General features: G+C 41.1%; 1 protein-coding gene across 1 annotated transcript in view; it reads right to left on the bottom strand.

The window, feature by feature from the left end:
• LOC132897219 (cadherin-4-like) overlaps positions 1 to 12,655 on the bottom strand; it is a gene marked incomplete at its 5' end in the record, with an annotated part of 970,760 nt that overhangs the window by 296,586 nt on the left and 661,519 nt on the right. The window lies entirely within an intron of this gene.

The following is a 12,655-nucleotide window of genomic DNA, read 5'->3' as shown; positions in this document are numbered from 1 at the left end:
ACGCACGCACACACAAACACAGTTATTAAGTAAGAGACTTGATATTAAAACCCTAATTCAAAAAAAAAGTTGGAATGCTGTGTAAAACATAAATAAAAACAAAAGCCAATGATTTCTAAATCCTTTTCAACTTATATTCAATCGAATACAATACAAAGACAAGATATTTAATGTTCAAACTGACCATAACACATTTTTCCACATGCTTTTGGACAAGTGTGCACACCCTTAAACTAATACTTTGTTTAAAGGATATGACTACATGGGCTCGGGAAAGCTTCGGAAAATGGTCGTCAGTAAACACAGCTCACCGCTCTATCTACGATGCAAATCAAAAGCCATCTTTCAACAACATCCAGAAACGCCACCGAATTCTCTACTTTGCGTCGTCTGAGACGGACTGATGCAAAGTAAAAAAGTGTGCTGTGGTCTGACGAGTCCATGTTTTGAATTGTTTTTAGGAATCATGAATGTTATGTCCTCTGGGCTAAAGAGGAAAAGGATCATCCGGATTGTTACTCGAGCAAAGTTCAAAAGCCAGTATCTGTGATGATATGGGGGTGTGTTAGTGCCCATGGCTTGGGAAACTTACACATCTGCAAAGTCTCCATTAATCTAAAGGTACATACAGGTTTTGGAGCAACATATTCTGCCATCAGGATGAAGTCTTTCAGGGACGTTCCTGCTTATTCCAGTAAGACAATGCCAAGCCACATTCTGCACATGTTACAACAGCATGGCTTCAGAGTAAAAAAAGAGTCCAGACGCTAAACTGGCCTGCCTGCCTCACTTTGAATGCATTTACACAAGAATGGGAAAGACTTTTGACGTGAATGGTGAATCCAAATCCCTTTGGTCATCTTGATTCAGTTTAGCTAAGGTGGGGTTTACATTAGACCGCATCAGCGGATCATCAGATTAACATTTTTAAAACGATTAGTGTGCACACAGCAACACCAATACACGATTCACGTGCACATAGCAACACCAATACACGGATACGCTCGGCTCCGCAGGCATCCTGCGCTCCAAATCACTCCGCCCTGAACAGCGAGTGCCCTCTGGAGGGTGCGCACTCCGGCCCTGCGCAGCTCACAGAGCGCGCGAGTGGAGCGCACGAGCTGTGATTCGGGACTGAGCCGCTGTGTGTGTGATCCCAGCGCATATCACTTACCACTTGCAAGTGGAAGGATGGCAAGCCTAAAGACAATCATAACTACACAATGGGCAGTATTTGCATCAGTATTTGCAGTATTTTCATACTTTTATACTCTTTAATGAAAGGTGATACAAAGCGGAAGTCCGCGCCGGTTTTCAGCAGTTGTGTCACATGACCAACGCCAGCGAATCAGGAAGGTGGATGTCACAGTGACGTTGTCCAATGACGATGCCAACTAGAGCTCAGCACAGCGTATCTGCGTATCTCAATGTTTACACAGCACCGGATCAGACACGATCTGGATTGAATATGTGGACGCTGGCAGATTCCTGTTTCCCGGCATTTCCAGGCGTTTTAATGTAAATGGACAGTGCATCCGCGAAGAAAATGAGACAGATACGGTCTAATGTAAACTTGGCCTAACTCAATATGAGATAAGAAAGTATCTACCATGGATAGATCTTCTGGTGATTCTGGCTTATACAGATTAGCATAAAAGTTTGTAAAAGTTTCATTTATTTCCTTTGGTTTCTGTGTAATGCAGCCGCCTTCATTTTCAATTTGATTAATTGTTTTTGAACTCTCCTCTTTCCTTAATTGCCAGGATAGGACTCTATGAGCCTTCTCCCCCAGTTCATATACCTTTGTTTTGTTCTTAAAACATTTTTCTCAGCCCTATATGTGCATACTGTATTATATTGAAGTTTTTATTAACCAATAAGCTGTATATATTCTTATCTCTATGCTGTTGAATGTCTTTTTCCAGCCCAAGAATTTCTCTTTCTAATTGTTCCATTTCTGCTGTGTATGATTTTTTAAGCCCTTTTGTATACGAGATTATTTGTCCTTTTAAATAAGCTTTTAATGTGTCCCATAATATGAAACTATTGGGAGAGGAAGGACAGTTTGTTTGACAAAATAGTTTTATATGCTCCCTAATAAATTTACAAAAATCACCTTTTAGGGAAGGGGTTTGGATTCATGTTTTTGTATGTTTGTGTATGTCTTGTTAATTTGGAAAATTGAAAAAAAAAATTCTAAAAAAAAAAAAAAAAAAGAATGGGAAAGACTTTCAGAATGTACAGTAAACTTTTTATGTCCTCAGTTCCCAAACACTTACTAATGGCCCTTTTCCACTACCCTTTTTCAGCTCACTTCAGCCCGACACGGCTCGCGTTTCGACTACCTCAGAACAGCACGACTCAGCTCGCTTCAGCCCTGCTTAGCACCCAAAACTCGCACCGTTTTGGAGTGGGGCGGAAGCGAGCCAAACCGTGCCGAGTGAGGCTGGGGGCGTGAGCAGACACTCCCCTGTGCACTGATTGGTGAGGAGGAGTGTCCTCACACGCCCACACACGCCCCACGAGTGCGCTGGGATCTGTAAACACCGTAAACCCGGAAGAAGAATAATTACGAATTACGAGAATTTCTGAAGCCTTATGCGCCTCGCCTCATCTATACGCTCTTGCCAGTATCTGTTGGCGTTGTCGGTGACAACAAGCCACAGAACCAAGACCAGCAGCACTAACGACTCCATGTCCTCCATGTTTATTGTTTACTATCCGGGTCGTGAGACTACCGCGTAAAAGATCACTGATGTCACTGTTTGCGCCGCTTAACGACATCACGTGACGTCCACCCACTTTCGCTAACTCCACCCAATGTGTCCACCCACTTCCAGCCAGCACGGTTCAGCGCGGTTGTAGTCGAAATGCAACTCCAACAGCCCCACTCAGCTCGACTCAGCCCAACTCAGCACGGCACGGCTCAGCCCAACTCAGCCGCGTTGGTAGTGGAAAAGCGGCATAAGTGGAATTCAAAAATAAGGGGATGGAACACAGTGGTAAACATGTCCCTGTCAACTTTTTTGGAAATGGGGTTATACAGGAAAACAATAACAATACATGCTCGCAGTGTATTATGGGAATTATCTGGTCACTCAGCCACTAAAGTAACACTGTATGAATGAACGATCGATAATTTAATTATTGTTGGTTTTATTGTAATATATAGCTTATATTTCATGTTCTGTATGTGCTTGTTTATTGCTCGATTTAAATTTAGATTCAATCTCTTTTTTATTTGTCACTGAATTAATTTCTGGGATTATTTTCCAGGATTAATAATTTGGAGATTATTAAATTCAAAGAAGAATAAATCGAAGAATTATTACATTTGGAATTAAATTTAGGGGTCGTTAAATTTGTGGAGAACCCAAGAGTATGCTTCAAGAGTCTAAAAACTCTATAATCCTAAATTAATCCTAAATTTCACATTTAATAAACCTGCAAACTTTACTTCTTGAACTTAATAATCCCTGAATTTCATCATCACCTGAGTGTAATAATCCAGAAATATATATTAATATAAAATAAATTAATCCCAGAATTCAAAAGTCTCAAATTTAATATATTTATATTTCATTTCATATTTTATTAAATATTTCATCATATATGAATAATGCAATTTAATAAGATATTAATAATTGATATTACTATTTAATATTTTATTTCAGAATTAATTAATCATTGGATTTTCACATTGAAGGTTTTAATGCAAATATTGTAGCAGTAATTAGAATATTCCCAATAATTTAATTACCCCAAATGTAATAATTCCCATAATTTATAATCTTCAAGTCAAGTCAAGTCAACTTTATTGTCAAATATGCTATACATGCTCGACATACAGCACAGATGAAATTTCAGTCCTCTCTGACCCACGGTGCAAACAGGCAATGCGATAAATAAAAATAGAATAATTGAAAAAAACAAACAATATAAACAGTATAAACACTCTAGATAAGAACTAGACTTATGCCGCTTTTCCACTACCAACGCGGCTGAGTCGGGCTGAGCCGTGCTGTGCCGAGTCGGGCTGAGTCAAGCTGAGCGGGGCTGTTGGAGTTGCATTTCGACTACAACCGCGCTGAACCATGCTGGCTGGAAGTGGGTGGACACATTGGGTGGAGTTAGCGAAAGTGGGTGGACGTCACGTGATGTTGTTAGGCGGCGCAAACAGTGACATCAGTGACCTTTTAAGCGGTAGTCTCACGACCCGGATAGTAAACAATAAACATGGAGGACATGGAGTCGTTAGTGTTGCTGGTCTTGGTGCTGTGGCTTGTTGTCGCCGACAACGCCAACAGATACTGGCAAGAGCGTATAGATGAGGCGAGGCGCATAAGGCTTCAGAAATTCTCGTAATTCGTAATTCTTCTTCTTCCGGGTTTACGGTGTTTACAGATCCCAGCGTGCTCGTGGGGCGTGTGCGGGCATGTGAGGACACTCCTCCTCACCAATCAGTGCACAGGGGAGTGTCTGCTCACGCCCCCAGCCTCACTCAGCTCGGTTTGGCTCGCTTCAGCCCTACTCCAAAACCGTGCGAGTTTTGGGTGCTAAGCAGGGCTGAAGCGAGCTGAGTCGTGCTGCTCTAAGGTAGTCGAAACGTGAGCCGTGTTGAGCTGAAGCGAGCTGAAAAGGGTAGTGGAAAAGGGCCAATCGACTAAACACTCACACACACACACATACGTACATTGGTGCAAATAAACAGTCAAGGGCACTTGAGGTATAGCAGGTAAACATGAAATAAGCAGTATAAACAATAAACTAATAGCTGTTAAGATGAGGTAGTGCGGAATAGTGCAAATGAGCGAGGTAAAGTGAAATGTGCGGTCCCTGAGTTCAGTGTGTTAATGAACGTTGAGAGTATGTATGGGTGTGTGTGTGTGTGTGTGTTGCGGGGGGGGGAACTGTGAGGGTGACATGTCAGATGCTGAAGGGGGGCAGGGGGGTGTGTGGGCAGAATCTGTGGCAGGGGGCAGAGGGGGGACGAGGGGCAGAACAGGGAGGGAGTTGAGCCTCCTGACCGCCTGGTGAAAGAAACTGTCCTTGAGCCTGCTGGTTTTGGCCCGGAGACTCCACAGTCTCCTTCCCGACGGCAGCAGGCTGAAGAGGCTGCGAGATGGGTGGGTGGGGTCACCTGCAATCCTGACGGCTTTGCGGGTGAGGCGGGAGTTATAGATATCCATTAGAGAAGGGAGAGAGACACCAATGATCCTCTCAGCTGCTCTCACGATGCGCTGCAGAGTCTTGCAGCAGGACACGGTGCAGGCGCCGTACCACACGGTGATGCAGCTGGTCAGGATGTTCTCGTAATTAATTATGATTTTGAATTCATAATTTTATTTTAATGATGATGTTTGTATATTTGTTTTCATTCTTAATTCATTCTTTTATTGATTTATTAATTTATTTATTTATTTAATACTCAACTATGTTTTAAATGAACAACTTTGGGTGTTATTGCATTTGATTAGATTAGATAAAACGTTATTGATCCCTTTAGGAGGGTTCCCTCAGGGAAATTAAGAATTGACACATGATTAAAACCAAAAAAAAAAAAGTGAGATTTTTGGACAAAGCCGAACAGCAGATCCAGAGCAAGACCTACGGAGCTGAACCACATCCCAGTGCTATCGATCTCGATTAGCCGCTAATATAGCGGAAATGATCATGAAGCACCGAGTCATCTGCCTCTTTATCCCTACAGAGGATGAGGCAAGGAATAGAGTTGCATTTAGCCTGACCAGATGAGACAGGAATAGAAAAATCAATTTGAGTCAAACTCTGGAGGAAGGTTACCTGTAAAGAATCACTTGCTGTCACGCAGAATGTCTTTTAATATCAACGACACGGATACAACATCCAGTCTGGCCAATAAATCCGAGTCTGAAAGCAGGATTTATTACAGAAGAAATTCTTATCAACCTAAAATCTCGATTTCTTATTCACACACTGGTTGGTTGATTTATTCACATTGTTGGGAAAGGGGCAGGGCTATACGAGGACTTAACAAGGTCGAATCAGTGCTACACCATGGATGGAAATGAGGTGAAATGAAACCCTGTGACAGCAGAGACTAAACAGTCTGGAACAGATAATCCATGTGGCTACGGATAATGGATGGATGGATGATCATTTAAGAACCTAATAACCTGGCAGTATTTATTTATTTAACTTTTTTTTTAAATTGCAGAATGCAGATGCAGAAATAAATAGTAGACTTGCCAAGGTTGCCGCAGTTATGGCCAGACTGAACAAGAGGTTCTGGAACAACCCCAGCCTCACTGAAAAGACCAAACTGTATGTTTATCAGGCCTGCGTGATCAGCAGTGAGGCATAGACCACCTACGCGAACCATGAGAAAAAACTCAACAGCTTCTACCAGAGGTGTCTGTGGCGCATTCTGCGCACCCAGTGGCAAGATAAAGTATCAAACACAAAGGTTCTGGAACACGCCAACATGGCAAGCATGTGCGGCCTTCTCAGTGAGAGGCGCCTTCGCTGGCTTGAGAATGGATCCAGGCCGAATTCCCAAGGTCCTGCTTTACAGCGAGCTGGCAGAGGGCTCACAACCAATTGGACGCCCATGACTGCACAACAAAGATGTCTGCAAGAAGGACATGAAGCTGTGCATTATCAACATCAATGCATGGGAACGCCGTGCAGAAGACCGCTCTGTCTGGAGCTTTGCTGTCAGACAGGGTGTGCAGAAAAGACATTGCTGAAAAGAGGGCCAAGAGAATTGCAACAGAGACTGTCACTCGCGAGTTGGTCTATACAGCCACTCATCCAGGTCTAGATACAGTCGATATAAAAAGTGTACACACCCTGTTAAAATGATAGACCATGATAAATAATTTCAAAACTTTTCCCAGCTTTAATGTGACCTATAACCTGTACAATTCAATTGAAAAATAAATCTGTTAGGGGGAAAAAAATACAATAAGCTGGTTGCGCAAGTGTGCACACCCTTAAACTAATGCTTTGTTGAAGCACCTTTTGATTTAATTACAACATTCAGTCTTTTTGGGTCGGAGTCTATCAGCCTACCACATCTAGACTTGGCAATATTTGCCCACTCTTCCTTGCAAAAGCGCTCCAAATCTGTCAGATTGCGAGGGCGTCTCTTGTGCACAGCCCTCTTCAGGTCACCCCACAGACTTTCAATTGGATTTAGGTCTGGGCTCTGGCTGGGCCGTTCCAAAACCTTAATTTTCTTCTGGTGAAGCCATTCTTTTGTTGATTTTGATGTATGCTTGGGGTCATTGTTGTGCTGAAAGATTAAATTCCTCTTCGTCTTCAGCTTTCTGGCAGACACCTGAAGGTTTTGGGCTGAAATTGACTGGTATTTAGAACTGTTCATAATTCCCTCCACCTTGACTAAAGCCCCTGTTCCAGCTGAAGAAAAACGACCCTAAAACATGATCCCGCCACCACCATGCTTCACCGTGGGTATGGTGTTCTTTTGGTGATGCGCAGTGTTGATTTTGCGTCAAACATACCTTTTGGAATTGTGGCCAAAAAGTTCAACCTTGGTTTCATCAGACCATAACACATTTTCCCACATGCTTTTGGGAGAGTTGATGGTTTTGTGTTTTTTTGCAAAATTTAGCCAGGCCTGGATGTTTTTCTTTGACCCTACCTCATAGTCCAGACATATGGAGAATATGGGAGATTGTTGTCACATGTAGTACACAACCAGTACTTGCCAGAAATTCCTGCAGCTCCTTCAGTGTTGCTTTAGGCCTCTCGGAAGCCTCCCTGACCAGTTTTCTTCTTGTCTTTTCATCAATCTTGGAGGGACGTCCAATTCTCAGTAATGTCACTATTGTACCATATTTTCTCCACTTCTTGATGACAGTCTTCACTGTGCTCCATGGTATATCTAATGCCGTGGAAATGTTTTTGTCCCCTTCTCATGACTGATACCTTTCAACAATGAGATCCCTTTGGTGCTTTGTAAGCTCTCTGCGAACCCTGGCTTTTGCTGGAGGATGTAACTGAGGAAATGTCTGAACTTTATTTGGGGTTAATCAGAGTCATTTTAATTGATGGCAGGTGTGAACCCAAAAAGACTGAATTCTGTAATTAAATCAAAAGGTGCTTCAACAAAGTATTAGTTTAAGCGTGTGCACACTTATGCAACCAGCTTATTGTATGTATTTTTTATTTTTTATGTTTCCCCCCCTAACAGATTTGTTTGTTTTTCAATTTAATTGTACAGGTTATAGGTCACATTAAAGGTGGGAAAAGTTTTGAAATTATTTATCATGGTCAGAAAAACCCAGCATTTTAACGGGGTGTGTACACTTTTTATATCCACTGTAAGTTTTGCCAAGAGAAAATGAGGATGCCGACGATTATTTTTTTAAAATAATAATGAAGAAATTAACGCTGAGAAATAGCAAATGTAGTGACAAAGAAAAGTCTTAAATCAAAACTGTTATTTGTCTATTTCAAGTACTGATCTGAGTCTGGGATTAATGTCCAGAAGTAATCATTTATAGATTATTAAATCCATGAATCATAAATTTGGAATAAATTCTAGAGCTTATTAAAAGCTCCAGTTCTACTCTTTTTATTATTGTCTGTGTTTTATATCTACACAACGTTGAGTTCATGAGTAATTCAAACAAGCGTAATGGACTCCAAGCTGCATTCATACTGTAACTGTGATTAAATTTGACGTAATATCAAAATTATTTGTCTCACTGACACTTCATCACATAGACAACTAGCATCATTGGAAAGGTCAAGTCGTGCTGTTTCATCTGATATGCGATCGATACTTGGAGAGCAAGAAGAAAGGATGTGAATTTGGACGCAATTTGCGTCAGTTGGATTTGAATATTTTGGGTTAATATAAGAAAAATGATCCAGTTTGTCATGCTACTGAGAAAGCACAAAGCGTAGCGTCCTCTGTCTTGACAATTTAAAGTTACAGCTCACACTGGAGACTCCTTCCATAACTATTAAATAAATAAATACATTTATCCTTACAGGAAACATCAATATCTCCATGCCAGCATGTTTTTAGCTGTTACTATAGAAATGATACGATATTAGAACTATAGAAGTATTAGCTGTGCTAGTGTCAAAGCTGCTGGGATTAAAAAAAATAAATTAAAAAAAAAAAAGATTCTCAACACCTTCTGACCAATCAGATTTAAGAAGATTTCAGTGTCACTGGCAGATTAAAGCTAGACTGCTTTTCGATTTCATAAACTCGGTGAAATTTAGTTCCCTCTGAAATGTGGTCATTGTGATATATGTTTATTTCTGTAATATCTCACTAAATATCAGGCCATTCTGTGGCTGGGAAGTTATTTAATTTGAGCGGATTCCCGAGTAAATGATGTGCATGAAATCACTCGCTTCGCGCCATCAAGCAGACAGAGGGAGTCCGTGTGTGTTCGCATGCACAGGTTTACCTTTGAGAGTGCACTGACAGTTCTATCATTCTGTCACTAAACAAACAGCTGATTACACCGAGGTGCTCGCTGACCGCCGATATTTATTTGTTTGGTCCTGCATTTCCTTTCTGTCTTCTCACTTTCCGTTACTGTAGTCGGTCTTTCACGTTTCATTTACACACTCACGTACTCCATTTTTCTCTCCTGTTTCAAATTTGTATCCCACAATGCCTTGCACAAACAGGGAAAGCCCACCACGTGATGCATGACATAGTATCTTGAATTGGGTCATGGTGAAGCAGGAAAAAATAGCGGAGAATTTAGGGCCACATGGCTTTAAATTCATTAATTGTTCTATTAAAATAAAAGGAATAAAATTGGAAGTCTGTGATTCGAATTCAGTAGCTTCCGGTCCACTAAACAAAAATAACTGGGTATTGGGGAAAATTCTTTTTATGTCCTGCACTTGAAAAATCTGAAAGGCAGTCTAGCTTTAAAATATCACAGTCCCACTAGTAGAAATAACTAGAAATGGAAAAACAATAGCAAGAAAACAATGAAATGGTATAACATTTAGAACTAGAAGGGCACTCGACAGAGTAGAGTGCATACCTCTGCCACGCTACGTATTATCAGCATGAAAATCAAATCATTTGAACCTAGGACAATACTAAAGCTGTCCACCAAATTTCATCCAAATCCGTTCACTAGTTTTTGAGTTACATTGGGAACAGACAAAACAAATTAAATAAATATATCCTGGATCTGCACACATATCCTGATTGGCATCAAAATCTAATCAATTGTTCCTTGGCCCATGACTCACTTTTCCTCCAAATTTCATCAAAATCTGTTCACTACTTTTTGAGTTACGTTGGGAACAGTCAAACAAACAAACAAACGAAAAGTCGTGCAGAGCACGATACTTGCGAAAATCACAAAGAAATGGAAACTATGGCCGATTAGGTGTTTTTACAAGATTTGACCTTGGTGACCTCTGACCTTGACCCACCAAAAATGAATGGTGTCTTTGTGTGACCCTAGTGAGTTGTCCTGTACATTTTGGTGAAGATTGGTCAAGAAATGATGACGCTAGAGCACCAACAAACAAACGAACCAACAGACAGCTCAACATGCAAAAATCTCTGATTTTCGCAAGTAACAAACAAACAACCAAGCAAACAGGCGAAAACATAACCTCCTACAACACAGTTGACGAAGGTAATAAAATTTTAAAAATTGTTGAAGGTCTATCTATCTATCTATCTATCTATCTATCTATCTATCTATCTATCTATTGTGCCACCAGTTATATCCAGAGGACAATAATAAATTTGTTTGCAATATACCGTATGTAGCTCCATAAATCCCTTAAGAAACATTGAAAAGAAAAGGAAAGATAAATAAAGTTTTAAAAAATTACTCTTTACCTAAACTTTTCCCCAAAATTACAATTAATATAATGGTTCCATCTACGGTGCCAGATAAGGGACATGGAGAAACAAACTAACAAAAACAGGATGTACTTTTTCAAGCTCTGGCAAAAGTTTTTCGTTGAGGTTTTCGCGGCATTCGAGCTGAAGGCTAACGCCACTACTCAGTAACTTCCGCATATGGTGATGTCAGTGTATACCTTCTAGCAAGACACAATGTGACTGGTTATACAGTCTCGATACCTGCTGATAACACCACCCAGTTTTGAATATACGGGGTGTTTCAAAAAAAGTGATATTATTTGAGATGTAAATATCCCAGAACCGAAATAGTCTAGGCAAATGAAACTGAACAGACTTAATGTTGAGCAATACAGTAGACCCCCGCCTATTCGCGGTTCAGTATTCACGAATTCACATATTCGCGGGATTTTATATAGAACATATCTCCTATACATTCGCGGAAATCTCAGCGATTCGCAGTCATTTGCGGCGAACATATCGAACGTTTACGCACTGCGAACGTTTACGCACTGCTACATTCTCGGAGCCGAATGCTCGCTCGCTATTGGCTGAAGTTTGAATGGCGGGCTGCTGCTCATTGGCTGATATGAATGAGCGCATTGTACAGTACAGTCTCACGGTTCCCGTAGTTCAGACTTGTTAACGTGTTGTGCGTTCTTGGTATTTTTTAATAATTTTTACACCCTACAATGGCTCCTAAACGCTCTGCATCTTCTAAGGCTCCTGCCAAGGAACCTAAGCGCCAGAAGAAGGTAATGACGCTGCAGGAGAAGGTAGGACTTCTCGATATGCTAAAGGAAGGGAAGAGTTTTGCGGCAGTGGCTCGTCACTACGGCATCAAGTTTTTGGGGGGGGGTTTACAAGTATTCGCGATTTTGGCTTATTCGCGGCCATGTTCGGTCCCTAACCCCCACGAATACTGAGGGCTTACTGTATAAGATTTATTCCTTAAAATCTGAATGAGAAATTCAAAGGTATATAGATTCCATGAATGATTTCGCAAATTTTCAATACGTGCGCCGCCTGAGACACGGCACACATCAAGTCAGTAGTCCAGCTCCTGCCAAACATGCTGCAGCACGTCTTTGGTAACAGTCTTTTCTGGTAACAGTGCAGTTTTAGAGAATTCTTTCATAAATGCACGCTGCAAAGTCTTGTTCGACTGTGTTGGACTGTACTATAACACACAAAACGCCTTTTGTTTTCCAGTGAATGGCATTTCTGTACCTAAAAAGATAAAAACAAAAAACATCAAACATAAAAGTTTGACCTGTTTCCACACATGCTGTTAAAATTTGAGGTCAACTGAACGAGAATTGGCAAAGATATTAGATTGTGAAATGATATCAATTTTTTTTGAAACACCCTGTACTATGGTTTGTACTGGTAAAACAATAGGAAACCGACACTAGCCAATAAAAAAAACAAAACAAAACAAAACAAAAAGGCTAGTCACGTAAATTTTATTTCCGCCACCAGACTGGATGACTTCCTGTACGCTGACGACGACACCTTCTGTGCCAAAACAGCAGTGTCACTTCAAAGTGTAGCAGAGGCCCTTAACGCTGCCTGCAATGACTGGGGACTCACCATCAGTAGATCAAAAATGGAAATGTGCCAATGTGATAATCCCCCTCCTATCACCATAGATAATCACAAAATTACCCAGGCGCAGAGCTTCACATACCTTGGTGGAGAACTTTCTGAAGATGCCTCTCTCGAAGCCAAAATCAAAAGATGACTCGCCAGGGGAGCAGCTGCTTTCCACTCACTAACCATCAG

The sequence above is a fragment of the Neoarius graeffei genome, chromosome 13 (genome assembly GCF_027579695.1).
Source record: "Neoarius graeffei isolate fNeoGra1 chromosome 13, fNeoGra1.pri, whole genome shotgun sequence".
Classification (NCBI taxonomy): Eukaryota; Metazoa; Chordata; class Actinopteri; order Siluriformes; family Ariidae; genus Neoarius; species Neoarius graeffei.
Note: the sequence above shows the minus strand (reverse complement) of the source record. Positions and strands in the feature narration are given on the sequence as shown.